A 17425-nucleotide genomic window follows, 5' to 3' on the forward strand; every position below is an offset into this window, starting at 1 on the left:
CATGCTAAGGATGAGTAACACAATAGGAAGGGCCAGCCCTGTATTGCCTTCCAAGACTTTTACATGAGAAAGAAACTTCTCTTTCATTAAGCCCCTATTATTTTGGACTTCCCTGTTACAGCAGCAGAACTGAATCCTAATTACTATATTTCATGGATGCTAAGAAGACAACAATTTTTAAAATACATCCTAAATTTAGAGGTGTTAAATGTAAGAGAAGAAGTCTTAGAATCAATAAAATTATAATAATATTTGGATTTATCAAGTAACTTTACAGTAAACTTGACCACTTTTGAGACTTTGTCTTAAAAACACCTAAGATAAATGCTATTATTAAATTTTAACCGTGGTTAAAATCAATTGTCATCCCTAAATATGAAGATCCTTATCTTCAGTCTACCTATGGTATTCACTTTTAAGACTTGTAACCCATACTACGTAGCAAATACAAAATCATCAAGCCATTTATAAACTTGAAACTTCTAGTGAAGGAAGAGCTACCATTTCCTGAAAGTTTCATTAAAATTCTCTAGGAAATAAGAAGAAATTGAAAACAAAAAGTTTCCATGATTAAAGACATGAATATGACTGCCACATGGTTAAGTCACAAACTACCACAAGCTGTATTGAATTTGTTACAATATTGTTCCGTTTTATGTTTTGGTTTTTTGGCCATGAGGCATGTGGGATCTTAGCTCCCCGACCAGGGATCGAACCTGCACCCCTTGCATTGGAAGGCGAAGCCTTAACCACTGGACCGCCAAGGAAGTCCCAAAATACCTCTGCATTCTTAAGAGCAAAAACACTACGACTAAATGCCGAACTTTCTGAGGAAGATCTTTAAGCTTTTCCAATGAAAGATAATGGGTGACTAGAACTCTTGTGAGAGAAATGTGGTCCACAAACAGTTCGGCAAGATCACTAACATTACTACTTTGAGAACTTTTAGAAGTCTGGATCTTTTCTGAGCAGGAGAAACAGCCCCCAAGCCAATCAGGCCCTTCTTGCATGTCCTGCTTAGTAAAGCTGGGAAGAATTTCCAAACTACATAAACTAAATACATAACAATAATAATTTTCCTAACTCTGAAGTCAGGAAAACCCTGGGTTTTAACCTCTGCTCAGCACTTACTAGCGACCTAGGCAAGTTTCTTAATCTCTTTTTGCCTCAATTTTCTCATCTGTAAAACAGAACTAATTATAATTTACATCAACACCTTGCAAAGTTGTAAAGATTAAGTAATATAAAAGGACCTGGCTCCTAGCACATACTCAATATACATGAATTCCTCTACCAACTGTGCCAGTTAAGTCAATCCCACCATACCTATTTTCGTCCAGAGGATCAAAACTTGCACTGCACTTTCTTCTCTCTTTGGTGGACTATTACCTAATCAAAACTTCTCACACTTTGCACAAAGCAGGTGCACCAAAAACATAGGCTAAAATGAACTGAATATATTTGCTATTTAGCTAATGACACAAAAAAACAAGAAATCCACTCAAATATTTCTTCTTCACTTGAAGACTCCCGTATTACTTTTTCCTGTATTTCCTGCATTTCCCTGTATTTACAGAGCAGTCCCTAAAACCAAGCCACTTAACAGGTGTTAACAATATAATTTAGGTATTGGAATAGACCCTATCACTATCTTTAAACACCAAATTAAATGCTTTTTTAGTTTATTAATTATCACTGCCTACATGCAAACTAATGAAAATCTGACAGTTGTTAACCTAAAACAATAAAACAGCCAGTTATTTTACCTCCTCCCTATTGGAGATACAAAAGTACTTCTCGGGTCTACAACTAGTCTAGTGGTGGGGTGTGAGAGCTCCCCCTTCTGGTCACCTGACTCCATCTTAAATGAGGTTTCTGTTTATTAATGTCCACATTGTTATTGATAATATCTTTTATAATCTCTTTTTCCTGTTAGGCTTGAATTCAGCCTCTAGATCAACAATTCCAAAACTATCACTTCAGACAACCAGAGTCAGAATCACCTGAAATGAGTTTGTTAACAATTCAGATTTCTGGGCCCTCACCCCAAATCTAATAGATCACAGCGCAACACTTCCTATGAAATTCTAATGCACAGTGAAGTTTGAGAACAACTGCCGTATATGATAACAAGACAAAAAATACCAGTAACAAAAGAATCTAAACTAAGATAAACACTACTGGCATTTAGATCACCTAGAAGTGAGTTTCTTAAAAGTAGAATCCAAATTATCACTGTGAATTATCTGTATCAACCAGGCACTTTACATATTTAGTAATGAAAAACTCATGTTGTATACTGAGAGATCACGAACCAAGATACTTCAGAGGTGCTTTAAAACTGGTTCAACCCAAGCGTTCTCAAATAATAGTGCCAGTGGCAATACTTATATAGCATTTACTATATGCCACATACTGTTCTAAACATATTACACATATTCATACATTTTGTCCTCTCAACTCTGAGATATGTACTATACTGTCCCCCCCATTTCACAGGTAAGAAAAGTAGGGCTCAGCGAAGTTAAGCAACTAGACCAAGATTACTGAGCCCGTAAATGGCAGAACTGGAATTTAAACCCAAACAGTCTGTCAAGGCTCTGCTCCAAAATTCTATACTATACTACTTTCTCCTAAGAAGTGACATTAATCAAAACAAATATGATCACTACAAATGGAGTGGCAAGTATATACCTATGACAGTTGCCAGACTGGGAAGAGGAAGGTAGAGGAAGAAGCAAGAAACAGGGGTTAAGTTCATTTCCTATTTCTTCAACCTGAAGACAACCACTCAATCTTATTGGGGAGAAGGGAAGTGAGAAGAGAGAATTTGTAAGATAGAGTTCACTCTTCCCCTTTCTATCTATATACCCACAAATCTTCCATTTCTTATGCTTCCTCACCTGACAGTTCAGCAATCTATCAGAAACTGGTTGTGGATCCCCAGTTAAGAGCACTGGTTCAGGAGTCAGACTGGCTCTACCACTCTAGCTATGTGACCTTAGGCAAGCTATATAACTGCTCAGTTTTCCCTTATCTCAAAAATGAAAACAGTAATACTTTTCTCATAGGGTAAGTTGATTGAATAAGATAATATATGTAAGGAATTCAGAACAGTGCCTGGCCTCTGGTAAACGCTTAGTAAATGTTTGCACCTACTCTTAAATGAGTAAAGGCACTTTTATAGTACTCATTGTCTTTACTACAAATGTAGTCAAATTTAGAGCTATCACTACAAAGGTGGTCATTTCAGAGTCAAGTTCCAATTTAATTAAATTATTCTGCAAAGCATTTGACATGTATTATTAATAATTTCATGTACTGAAATGTCACCAGATAACCCACAGATGGGGAGGGAGTAGGGGGCCAGGGGAGAGACTTTGTTCTTGCAATATATACAATGCCAGCTTCAACAACATGGAGGAAACTAAGCCAGACATGTTTGTAAATCCTTATGTTAACTTCCTATTTAAACAACGTCAAATCACTATAACAGCAAAGAGTCTATGTAGTACCAATGTACCATTCTGCTATCCAGAGTGGCTAGAAAAGTTATTCTGCACCAATAACTAAGCATTATTTCTCTTTAATAATGAAGTTCATTTGTACCAGAACTTGGAATTGGTTGGTGTTGAGCAACTTAAGGCATAAAAAATGATTCTGCCAATCATAAGGAAGATAAATTGTGAAATAAGGTGGATCTTCTACATTCCTTCCCAGTACCTATCACTCCTCCTGACAGTCACACCAAAACCGTTATCTCCTACATTCTTAAATGCTTTGGAGGTCCAAATTACCCTTTGAGAATCTCAAAACTAAAGCCCCTTTAGTTTTCTGGGGTTCTTGAGCTCTGGATTTAAAGAAGCTATGGAACTCTCTCTTTAGTATCATTATTATTATTGGCTGGATGCCAACTAAACTCCACCAAACGATGCAATCCCTGAAGAAAAGGATTTGTATGTGGGGAAGGGAAAACGCTCCCAGCTACAGATGCCCTATCTTCCCATGCCCCATAGTTCATTCTAGGCACAAGGCACAAAGAGCATATGAAAAGATTTGGGGGTTAGGTATTTGCTAATAAGCTTGTTTTGCAAAAAATGTGTATTCTCAATCAGACTATTATATCCCTTATAAAAAGATGTCAAATATTAACAGTAAACAGTGTGAATAAAAGCCCCATCCAATTTTTGGTATTCACTGTGGTGAAAATAAGTGTTTGGTCTTTGTCCAGGATTCCTGTCACAGAGCTCCTAAAACCCTTGGAATTCCCCTAAATGGTAGCAGAACCTTTTGTCATTCATAATGAGCCCCTTCCTAATAATGATTTAGGATTGGGCCTCTGATTAGCCTTGGGATGGGACTGCTCACCAGAAAGACCAAGTGATGAGAGGATTAGAACTTTCAGCCCTACCTGCCAACCTCAGGAAGAGGGGACGGGGAGAGGAGCACTGGAGATTGAGCTCTGTGAAAACTGGTGAACAAGAAGATTTAGAGAGCTTCCAAGTTAGTCAACACATCGTGCTGGAGAGTGCCTGCCTGGGGAGGACACGTACCCCATACCCCAAATCTGCCATCAGCCAGGCAGAAGGGTGGACAGCCTGGGTACCCCATCTGCAGCTGGTGCCTGAAGTGGAGGCAGTTTTGTGGGGCTGAGCCCTTAAGCTGCGGGGTCTACACTAACTCTGAGAGTTAGTGTTACAATGGAATTGACAGAAGTGATGTCGGAAAAAGACACTACATTCACACTAACACAAAATACACTCAAAGTAATGCTCTTTTCATTTGAAACACATTTCCCCCTGAAGTAACCCATTTTCATACTTAGGATACAGGAAAGAGACATGGAGAATCAAGAGAGTAACAACCCTGAATAACAAACCTTCCTTACCTATCCAAAGAAACAGCTCGTCTGGTTAAAGGATTAAACAGAATAAATAAAATCGGCACCACGTGTCTCTCCTATCAAATCCAGTCACTTTAGAGAATATGGTTTATATAACCTTTTGCTGTCCTACCCAAAAATTCTATTACACCTCCACCATAGTTACCTTTCTCCCCCAAAAGAAGCAATACACTGTAAGAAAAATGTCTTTAAACCTTGAAATAAACATTTAGCTTCAAAAAAATTTATGAGAACCAAAATTTAAGAGTTCACCCAATATTACTTAAAAAAACAAAATAAAGAATAAGATTTTTTTTTCAGAATTGGAATATTCCTTAATGAACTAACTAAATCCCATCATTTTGCAGATATTCTGGCTTAAATGCAAAGGACTTGCCCCTATGCCAGACAGTTAATACTCATGTACCCTGACATTCTTTCCCAACTCTTCAGAACTCAGGCAAGTACAGAACAAGCCACTTAAAGACAGTTCTTTTTGAACTTCATGATTTGTTTTCAGAGTCCTCAGTAAATAGGAAATAATCTTAGAAAACTTTGGCACTCATTCCGCCTGCCAATGCAGGGGACAAGGGTTCGCTCCCTGGTCCGGGAAGATCCCACATGCCGCGGAGCAACAAAGCCCGTGCACCACAACTACTGAACCTGTGCTCTAGAGTCCGCGAGCCACAACTACTGAAGCCCGCATGCCACAACTACTGAAGCCCGCACACCTAGAGCCCGTGCTCCCCAACAAGAGAAGCCACCACAATGAGAAGCCCGCGCACCGCAACTAGAGAAAGCCCGCACGCAGCAACGAAGACCAAACGGAGCCAAAAATAAATAAATAAATAAATAAATTGATTTTTAAAAAAAGAAAGTCAAAGCAATTCAACTACTGCTCAAACTTATTTGCCCTATTAAAAATCCAAAAGAAGCTTAATATGATCAAGTAGTTTGCCTCCATTTTGAATAATAAATGTATGCATTCCAATTTGAAAAATAAGTTAAAATTGGAATTTTATAAAATAACTTTCAATTATTAAAAAGTAGACAACCCTGTGTTGGAAGAGACGGTCCCCCATAGGTCTCTTGTGGTCCTACCCATCTTGCTAGGTATGCTAAGAATGCAAGGCCCTGACCACTCTACCCAGGCCATGTCATAGGGTTGTGTCTGCAGCAAACAACCTTGAAGGATACAGTAATGTCTCCCTCTGGGACAAAGCGCAGGGTTGCCTTCTGCGTGCTATTAAATAGTAGGTTCCCCAAGCTCGGTGTTCCTCAGCTATGACACAAACCCAGTGCATCTCCCACATGGAAGTCTTAGGGATAAGGGGAAGCAGCACACAACACACTGATCCCCTGCTGCTGGCTGTGGCTTAATTAAATTCTTTGTCTCTGACCCTAGAGTCTCATGTCTTCTGCCAGCAGCCATAAAACAGTATCAGGCTAACATATTAGCTTGTAAGGAGAGTAAATAAAATCCCCAACCCTGTTTACTTAATTGACTGAGCTTTGTGAGACATAATGATTTTGCTGTGAATTTAAGTTGTGTAAGTAAATAATAGAGCAATTAGATGGTTTCTTAGAATAATTATTAGAGTAGAGGCTAGGTAAGAACACCAGGTCTCAAATATTTCATTCATTACCCAGAAGTTTTCTTTATAGAAAATCCTCCTGAAATAATTAACATTTTTTTGCGCCTTGTCCTCCTCACTCAAGCCAGCACATGTTCCCTAGGAGCTGACTGGCTGTTTCAGTTGTTTATGTTCCATCTCCTAGGTGTCTGTTCTAACAGGAAGAAATTAGTGAAGGCCAGAATCCTATCATCAAGAAAGGTGGTAGGGGGCTTCCCTGGTGGCGCAGTGGTTGAGAATCCGCCTGCCAATGCAGGGGACACGGGTTCGATCCCTGGTCTGGGAAGATCCCACATGCCGCGGAGCAACTAAGGCCCATGCGCCACAACTACTGAGCCTGTGCTCTAGAGCCCGTGAGCCACAACTACTGAGCCCGCGTGCCGCAACTACAGAAGCTCGCATGCCTGGAGCCCGTGCTCCACAACTAGAGAAGCCACCGCAATGAGAAGCCCGCGCACTGCAACGGAGAGTAGCCCCCGCTTGCTGCAACTAGAGAAAGCCCGCGTGCAGCAACGAAGACCCAACACAGCCAAAAATAAATAAATTAAATAAATAAATTTTAAAAAAAAAAAAAAAAAAAAAAAGAAAGGTGGTAGGGACTTCCCTGGTGGCACAGTGGTTAGGAATCCTCCTGCCAGTGAAGGAGACACGGGTTTGATCCCTGGTCCGGGAAGATCCCACATGTCGAGGAGCAACTAAGCCCGTGCGCCACAGCTACTGAGCCCATGTGCCACAACTACTGAAGCCTGGGCACCTAGAGCCCGTGCTCCGCAACAAGAGAAGCCACCGCAGTGAGAAGCCCGCACACCACAACAAAGAGTAGCCCCCGCTCACCACAACTAGAGAAAGCCTGCGCACAGCAACGAAGACCCAACGCAGCCAAAAAAATTAATTTTTTAAAAAGGGTGGTAAAATAAGAAATTAAGTATTCACTGGTTTTGCTTTAAATAAGGCTAATAAAATTTTTAACTTTTCAAAAACCAAACCTTAGTTTGTTCTCTCCTATCCTTAAATAGCTGTAAAGCTTATTTTCCCCCAAAATTCCACTTACTCACCTCTAGAATTGTCATTATAGAAAGTTAAAGGACAAAGTCTCCATGGTACATGTCCAAGAGCCCTGTTGTTGATTTTTTGTTGATTTTTTAACGTGAGACTGTCAAATATATGCAAAATTGGTAGATATTTCACCAAAATATAGTCAAAGAAATCAGGGAAGTAAACTTGGGCAGAATGCAAGTGATAACACTACTGCAGCCTTTGCTTTTTGGGAAAGATACTGGGTTTTTCTCCCCTCCCCTAAATGTACTTTCCAGATGTTTCATAAAACAAAAGTATCTTTGGGCAAAAACATCTCAAATTCTTCATGTATCTCTCTCCCACAAAATGGTTGCAAAATTCCTAATATCTCCAGCTGCCAATTAAATGCATTAACATATGCAAAGTGATGAAAGGCAAACATTAGGCACTCATTAAAGCAATTATTCAATTCTTCCATTTTCTGCCACTTGTGAAAGAAACTGATAAATACTGTGAAACCACAACCTACATGAAAGAGTAGAGAAGCGGGTGTCAAATTAGGTTCTATGGGTCCTTGAGATGACAAAAATGAAGCAACTGTCAGGGAAAAAAGTGCTGACAGTAGCACTCATAAAATGAAAGATTATGATTCTATGTGGTAAAAGATGTTTTCAGCAGGGCTAGAAGTTTGCTGTGTCAGCTTCATTTCTGAAAATGACTTCATTCCGAAATGTCTGATCCAATAAGAATGTGAGTCCTTATTTTTACTACCATGCTGAGTTTTCCTTCTTCAAATTGGCAAAAACTAAGGTATGCTAGCCAAAGTAATCATTTTATATTGTCTTTGTGACCAAAAAAAATTTTAGTCCAATTAGTAAATATCTACATAAGCTATATAACTTTTGAATGTAATATTTCAAAACAATTTGGAAAAATTGAAGAGTATACAATAATGTATAAGAATACTCAGTATCTGATTAGCAGAGAATGGATATTACAATAAGATTTTCCCTCAAAATATTCAAGACTCGTAGATTTATTCATTCAGTCAACAAACCTTTATTAGGCACCTAATAAGTGCCAAGCATTGTCCTATACATAGCCATATCCCCCTCTGCCTGGAACAAAGTTCATGTCCTCTTGGGGCAACAATCCAAAGTGGCATATACAGACAATAAGCAAATAAGCATCACCCCCCCCCATATTCTTCCTTAATAGTATTACTAATACTGACACCCTTATATGCAATTTTCCCATTCTGGTCTCTTAATCAAGGGCAACATAACTCTGTTCTCGTAAGAAAGGGCAAGGAGATTTTAAAACACACTCAAACCTCCCCTCAGTTTCCTGCAAAAGACCAGATAACAAAAGATAGAGCATTTCACACATCCCAAATCTCAAGTCTGAATCTGCCACAGCTCTGAGGTCTTGACAACCTGGGGAATAGGACTGAAATTGCACAACTGAGTATGCGTCTTACTTGGCCCACCTAATCAATTGCCAACTGTATGACACTATTTAAATTATCCAATATGTTTGGTGCTTATTTCAATGTCTATGCCTTTATCCACATCATATCGTCTCTCCAAACCTTGGATGTCTAGCCTTACAACTCATCCTATTTCTATCCTAACTTACCACCCCCAAATCCCACCTTAACTGAAACACCTTCCCTAATTATTCCAGCTACCAAAAACTGCCCAAATGGGGATTTCCCTAGTGGTCCAGTGGGTAAGACTCCACATTCCCAATGCAGGGGGCCCACGTTCCATCCCTGGTCAGGGAAACAGATCCCGCATGACGCAACTAAAAGCTCCCACGTGCCGCACCTAAGACCCAGCTCAGCCAAATAAATAAATAAATATTTTTTTTAAAAAAACAAAACTGCCCAAATTCTCTGAACTTCCATGGCAAGGCCCTTCTTAGCTCTTAAATCTCGTATTTCACACTCCTATCCCCAACACTCTCCATGCTCTAGCCACACAAGTCTCATTATATTCCTCAAACATGCCGAGCCCTGTCCTGCCTGCAGGTCTTTATATGTGCCAAATATGCCTTCCCCTGCTCATAACGCTGCTGACTTCTCATCCTTCAGATCTCAGCTCAAATCATCATCTCCTCAGAAAATTCTCCCCTAAACACACTATCCAGATTACTATCCAGTCCCCTTCCCCCTTACTTCCATCATACTACCCTGTTTATTTCCTTTACAGTATGGTCATAATCTATAATTATTTTGTTTATGTCATATTGCAGTAAAGGAAGACAGATAAAAAATAAGGAAATCTCTGTGAGGGCAGGGACTCTGATGTATTCCCAGAACACAGATCAATACTAGACACCGTAGGTATTCACTCAACAAATGTAAAACACAACGGAGCACTTAGTCATGTTGTTTTTATTCACATAAGTTTGTGTTTATTCTAAAAGATTTTAAGCTCTCAGAGAAAAAACTAGGCTTATACTTTATCATCTCCTTCCCAAGGCACTTAATATAGTACTGAGCAAGAAAAAATTAAAATTTTTAATGTATGTGATCCCAGCAAGTTACTTCACTTCCATACCTTAATTTTCTCTACAATAACATCTAACTCACAAAACTGCTACAAAGAGAAACTAAGCAATGTACATAGAACTATTAATTATCACCTGGCACAGAGTAAACACCTAATATGGCACCTTACTCTTACCCCCAATTAAAATTTGCAAAAACCAAAATGGCCCTATGATAAAGATCGGAACCACTATTGTAAAATGAAAGCATCTAAATACTATAAATAAGAGGAAACTAAGAAAAATCCTTGCTTCTACTTTACAGGGTTATTTGCTAACTTGATCAATCCTTTCTAAAATCCCCTGGATCTGATCTCAAAGAACAGTTTAAACTAAATGTCACATTTGTAGCAAGAGGATTTGGAATGTTACAGAAAGAGTTGTACCCACCTTCACTTAAACAAGAGACAAAGTAATAATCATAGAACAAATATTTATCAAGTCTCTAATATGCCAAAGGAAGACAATATAGAGTAGGAGTCAAGCACAAAATCTTTCAATTCAAGTAGCCCTAAGCTCACATCCCCATTCTTGTGTGACTTGGGGCAAGCTACTTAACCTCTTTCCAACACTCTTGTTTCTCCATTTGTAAAGCAGAAATAGTATTACCATCACAGGTTGTAAGAATTAACTGAGTTACTCCTCTGTACAGCACTTAACGCTCAAATATAAGCTCTTTGAATCATTGTGAAGTGATCCAGATAAACAGTCAATTCAGAATTTGATTATCTAAGGCAATCTTCTGTAGGGGGTTGTGTTTATACTCCGTCCAAGTGCAAAGCGAAAGCCAATCATGTACCCCTGAAAACAAAATGTGGTTTTAGATTAGGACATAATACACAAGGTAAATTTTTGCTTTCAAAAATTATCAGAGGGCTTCCCTGGTGGCGCAGTGGTTGAGAATCTGCCTGCCAATGCAGGGGACACGGGTTCGAGCCCTGGTCTGGGAAGATCCCACATGCCGCGGAGCAACTGGGCCCGTGAGCCACAACTACTGAGCCTGAGTGTCTGGAGCCTGTGCTCCGCAACAAGAGAGGCCGCGATAGTGAGAGGCCCGCGCACCGCAATGAAGAGTGGCCCCCACTCGCCGCAACTGGAGAAAGCCCTCACACAGAAACGAAGACCCAACACAGCCAAAAATAAAAATAATAAATAAATAATAAATTAAAAAATTTTTTTAAAAATTATCAGAAACAATAAGAAACAAGGTTTCCATGTCTAGGCCAGTACCTACCAAAATCTAATATGTACATTCATTCTTTGATCTGGCAATTCCACTTCTAAGACTTTCTCCAAGTATGCAAAGAGGTAGACACAAGGATATTTACCACAGCCTTGCTTGTAGGAGCAAAAGACAGAAGACTACTGACATGTCCACCAACAGGGGAATGGTAAAATAGGTTATAATACAAAGGAATATCATGCAACTATTTAAAAAGAATAAGCTATAGTGCCTGTTATGGACTAAACTCTGCCCACCCCTACCCCCTGGCTGCCACAAATTGGTATGTTGAAGTGATAAACACCAGTAACTCAGAATATAAGTTAGAGATAGAGCTTTTAAAGAAGTAATTAAGGTAAAATGAGATCATATTGGTGGGCCCTAATCTAATATAACTTGGTGTCCTTATAAGGAGATTAGGACACAGACAAAGAGGGAAGACCAAGTGAAGACACTAAAAGTCCACCATCTATAAACCAAGGAGAGAGGCCCTCAGAAGAAACTAACCCTGCCAACACCTTGATTTTAAACTTCCAGCTTTTAGAACTGTAAGGAAATAAATTTCTGTTGTTTAAATCACCCAGGCTATGGTACTTTGTTAGAGTAGCCCTAGCAAACAGTGCCAATACAGAGCCAATGTGCAAGATCTTCAAGATATATTAAGTTTTTAAAAAGCAAAGTGCAGAAGAGTTGTGTATAACATGCCGATTTATGTATGTGAATTTTTTTATGGAGAGGAGATACACATACACTTAACAGGTGCAGAGACTATGTACAAAGACACTTACAGGTGCAAAAACACACCTGCTAGACAAAAGTGACTGCTTCTGGGAAGAGGATAAGGGTGTGTCTGGGATGGGATGGGTAGACTTATTTTTCATCATATTCTCTTTTGTACTGAAGTTCTCACCATATGCATGTAATATTTTCTTTAATTTTAAAAACAAAACTATCAATTAAAATGAAAAGATCTCCAAAACACATTCAACAATTAAGAAAAACACCACAAGCAAACCTGGTCTAAAAGTTATCAAGTCCTAAACTCACCAAAATCTCTGATCTATTTCATGAGCGTAAGCATTTTTTTTTAATGCCCTGCATTGTATTGTATTCTAAGAGCCATAAAAACATCCAGTCATTTGTCTCAATAATTCCATTTCATCCACTTAGTACTGCAATGTAAATCACTCAATTTACCAATGTATTTCAACAATTAAAACATTTTTATTCCCATTTTTGAAAAAAATAATTCCACTTCAGATAATTTATCCAAAATGAAGAAAATACTTTATCAAGAAACAATGAAATGCCATAACAACAGAAAAAAATGATTAAGTAACAATACACCAGAGGATGAAATGCTATATATATTAAAAATAGTTGTGAAGACTACCAACATAGTAAACAATGTAAAAAAACAAACCCAAGAAGAGTTAACAGCTGTGCTGGAGTGTGTGTGTATCAGTTAAAGGACAAGAAACAAGTGCGTAACAGATCTTATTCAATCTTCACTGCGTCAGGACACAAGTTAGAATCTAAAACATGTTACAACAGACTTATGTTCTTCCAAGAAACAACCCTATATACTATAAAAGTCAGCAAAATATTTAAGTACCTATTATAGCACTACACTGGATAAGGCAGAAACCCTGTCTTCAAAACATTTTAGTAATTTACTGAATGCCTACTCTGTGCCAAACACTATGCTAGATAGCTTGACATACATCACCTTGTATATTTTACTGGCTATAAGCAGAAGAGATTAACACAATTGTAGTAGTCTGCTACAAAATTACACTATAAACTACAAGTTCCATAGATTTTCAAAAGAGTAATTAATAAAATATGGGGGTGGTCTAGAAGAACGAGAATAAATCTCTAGTTAGATAGACTACCAGGAGAAAGGGCACAAGTAGCGCTAGCCTGCAAAGTGAAAGAAACACACACACATGCACACACAGGATGAGTTCAAGTCATACAGACTGAAAGCTAAGCAGAGGAACTTTCATTTAATGTGGGTGGGGACAGGAGGCTACCATTTCTTTCTGATCCATGAACAAGTTTTTTTTAGGAATATCAATCTTGTACCTGTATTCCGATGAACTGTCAAAGGTAACCAGACAAAGTACAGGAACTCAGCTAAGAAACTACTTTAATAATCCAAGATTTACATGAAGGACCTCCACTAGGGTAGTAATCGCATGGCAGTAGAGAAGAAACAGTTGACCAGTTTGGGGGTGGAGGGTGGGTTTGTTTAAGGAGGTAGTAAATTAAGAAAGAAGTTTTTTTTAGTTTGGGAAATTACAGGATAGGTTTGTACCACAGATAAATGGAGAAGTTGGAAAAAGAAATCTTAGGGTCAAGTTGTTATGTTCTTAAAGCACTCTTGTGAGAAAACATGCAAAAGAATAGCCTTTCCAGAATCAGAACACAATAATTTGGTCCTAAGTCTATCAAGGATGAAATCACGTGCCAGTCTGTATCAGAAATCCCACATACAAGCATACATTTGCAGGAAAAAAAAAAGTTACTATATTACCTAGACAACACACACACACAGTAAAATGAGTGACAAACTGAGAACCTTTCTTTGAACAGGTTACCAGGTGAGAAGCCAACTACAAAACTAACCATGATCATTTAGACTTCGTTATATCTAATGAGGCAGAGGTACCTACATTCAGATCCTCATATAATCTATTTTACAAACTACAAGCCATTTTTAAACCAGATTACCAAGATTCTGAATCAAAGCAGTCTACCAATTTTGATGTAAAATCTGTTAACGGGGTGAACTTCTACAGAAGCACTCAACTGTGTGCTTGAAGAAATAATTTGACAAAGAATAAGAGATGCTATAACATTTGCACTAAATTCTATGTCAATGCAGTACAGCTGGCATGACTGCAGGCTGCATAGCAGTGAGTAACAGTATAGTTCTATTCACTAAAAGAGATCAAGAGAAACAAAAACAACAAAGAGTTGCAAAGACTGAAAAACAACCAATATGTGTTGGCAACAAATCTGCCTTTTAAAGGACACTTTGCAACCAAAGACAACACCATCAAAGCACAAACTTCTACCTTGATTATCAATTGTTTCTATGGAAATTATATACATACACCGTATTTTGAGAAGCTAAGTTCCTATAATGATATTCCAGATGTATCATGGAATACATCTGTTTAATGTCTATTTTTAAAGACTTCATATAAAATTAAGCAAAACAGTACCTGTCACTGATTAAGAGTGACTACAGTAATTCCCTCTATCTACAACGCTCTTCCCTGGATGACTCATTCAGTCACATCCCCGACAGATCTTTGCTCAAATGTCATTCTGGAGTTGAGAACTCCTCTGACTACCTTATTTTAAATTGCAACCCAAGTTCTACAAACCCAGAAGCACTCCACTGTACCCTGCCTCTCCTTCTTCATTTTTAGCCAAACACTTATCTCCAACTCACACACTAGTATGTCAATTTCATGGGGGACAGAGATCTGTTTGGTCTACTGTATTCACTGCTATATCCCCAATACCGAGAACAGTGACTTTGCACACAAAGGGTTGTTGAATTCACAAATTAATAAAATAGTATGGGTTAGAGATGCAGCCAAGTCAAAAAAACTTGTTCTTTGGACTCAGAATATACCCGTTAGTGGGTCCTCTAATCTCCTAAACCCTCATCTATTACTATCTGGATAAACAACAAAACAAAACAAAACAAAATTTAATACCCTCTGAGAGAGAAGGATTCTATTCCTAAAGCTTAAGTCACGTCCACAGTCTGAATTAGCTAAAGTAGTTAACAGCAAGTGTTTAATAGCCACCCAGCATCATTTTTGCGAATAAATACCCTGTATCATCTCTAGCAACTCTATTCTCTATTCTGTTCTAGTAATGCACAATTCTACAGACTTTTTTTTTTGGCCTCATGGCATGCAGGATCTTACTTCCCTGACCAGGGATTGAACCCTCGCCCCTTGCAGTGGAAGCACAGAGTCTTAACCACTTGGCCACAAGGGAAGTCCCTCTACCAATTTTTAAACTAGCAAGAAGACGATACTTTCCTAGAAGAAGCAGGATCCCCACAAAGTATGTGTATCACATTGTGTTTTCAACTATATCAGAGTGACATAGTTAATGTAAACAATCTTACACTGTCATTTTATAATTAAAACATGCTTCTAATTTTGGAACAATGCACTCAGATTTAAATCAATTAAAATAGTGTATAATGAACTTAAGGAATCACATAATTGCCAAAAAGTTATCTTCAGAATCTGCATCTTCAAAAAATCTTTGCCACTGATTAGTTCTATTTTAAAAGCTGCTTCTGTGTCTTAGGTTTCCTTTTTTAGAGTGTGTTTTAATATTTGTAAAGAATCATCTCATCTTCATATTTTAACAAAGAGAGGCAGAGTGCAAGAGACAGATTTTTTTATAAGAGCAGAAATGATACCAATTTCTCCAACTGAAAGTAGCAGAGGTAAAGAATTTCGTGCCAACAGAAAACAAACTTTTGTATCTTCAACATAATGTGTCACATTCAAGACATGAATTAATCTTGCTCCTGAAGAAAAATTACTCAATTACCAAAAAACAATAATTTTTTAAAAAGAACTAAGACAGCCCAACCTAAGTCCTTAACCCCAATCCTGATACACAAAATGATGTCTTTTCCCCACTCTCCCACCTCTCCCAGATAACTATCCAATAATAAGTAAAATGACTTTTCTGTTCCTGGCTCTGATTTAACTAGAATCAAGGACAAGTTTTAAGGCAAATACATCTTCATTTCCATGTAACACATGCAACCAGAAAAAAAAAATTAATGTAAAAGATGGGATCTGGGGTGGGTTTTTGTTCTTGTGAGGGAGAACTGGATTGGGCAGTATGTATGATAAGAAAAAGAAAAGGAAATATGTCAAATTATAAAATACAAAAAACTTAGATTACTACCACAAACTCCTAAAAAACTTCTCATGTATGTTAACAATTATTTTTTTTTAAACATAGAAATTCTTTGGATCGCAAATAAAATAGTTAAAAATTATATGACTTTCAGAGCTTTAAAAAAATGGCTTTGAAATTACCGCAAGCTTTTCAGAATACTGGAAAACAATAAATACCTAAACTAGGATCACTGATCCAAGAACAAAGGAAACTGGAGACAGTGACTCCATTTCAGAAATTTCCTTTGTAGCCACTGGACAATCACTTCCCCAGTCCCTAATAATGGTCTGCTTTTCCCTTCCAATACCTTGCCCCATTTTTAAGTTGAGATGGAGTTACTCCCCCTCAGACACCCCAAAGATGGGTTTTATACGTAAAATGCTAAATTTCATCCCAAGGAACTACATATTAGCAATTTCTGTACAACAGCTCTTGAGTGGGGTTTAGGCCACAGCAAGAATAGATAATCTATGGCCTCTGCTGAAGCCTCTACCTTTCACGTGCCTCAGTAACTTGAGAAAATTTTTCCCATTTTTCTACCCATAGCAAAGCCACACCAACAGCCCCTGAACCTAATAGAGATTAACAAGCCACGAGACACCAGCATCTCCCAGTCCACTTTCTCAAAGCTTTAGAGGGTGTTCCATGGGTGGGGGAGGCAGGGCCGTCACCAAACAAGTTTAAGAAACACTGAATTAGGACTTCCCTGGCAGTCCAGTGGGTTAAGACTCCGCACTCCCAATGCAGGGGGTGCAGATTTCCATCCCTGGTCACGGAAGATCTCATACGCCGCATGGTGCAGCCAAACAAAAAAAAAAAAACACTGAATTAAACAGATTCTCTGATGATCTAACTTCTATGAACCTTTAATAAACTTACACACATCATGAATTTCCAAGATGGGGATATAATAAGTAGGGTTTCCAATTTATTTGATACCTACCCCCATGGAAATCTCTTCCAGGTATTCTGAAACACACCAGAGAAACAATACCGGCATTACTCTTAAAATTTAAATTATCCCTTATCCCCATCTCCACTGATTATTATAAACTCTTAGGATGAACTAACATTCCCTTTGGCCTTATGAACAAATAAATCATATGACCTAAAATAATTCAAACATTTTCATAGCTTATATTTTGTAGTATGTATACTATT

General features: G+C 38.2%; 1 protein-coding gene and 1 long non-coding RNA gene across 4 annotated transcripts in view; one reads left to right on the forward strand and one right to left on the reverse strand.

Annotated features, from left to right (window-relative positions):
• The window catches only part of CDC42 (cell division cycle 42), a 45570-nt gene that overhangs the window by 22156 nt on the left and 5989 nt on the right, over positions 1 to 17425 (reverse strand). The window lies entirely within an intron of this gene.
• LOC309655109 lies at positions 5123 to 7419 on the forward strand. The gene is made up of 2 exons (XR_014260624.1): positions 5123 to 6717; positions 7106 to 7419. It is a non-coding gene; the product is annotated as an uncharacterized lncRNA (long non-coding RNA).

The sequence above is a fragment of the Balaenoptera physalus genome (assembly GCF_965194825.1).
Source record: "Balaenoptera physalus genome assembly, chromosome: 1".
Lineage (NCBI taxonomy): Eukaryota > Metazoa > Chordata > Mammalia > Artiodactyla > Balaenopteridae > Balaenoptera > Balaenoptera physalus.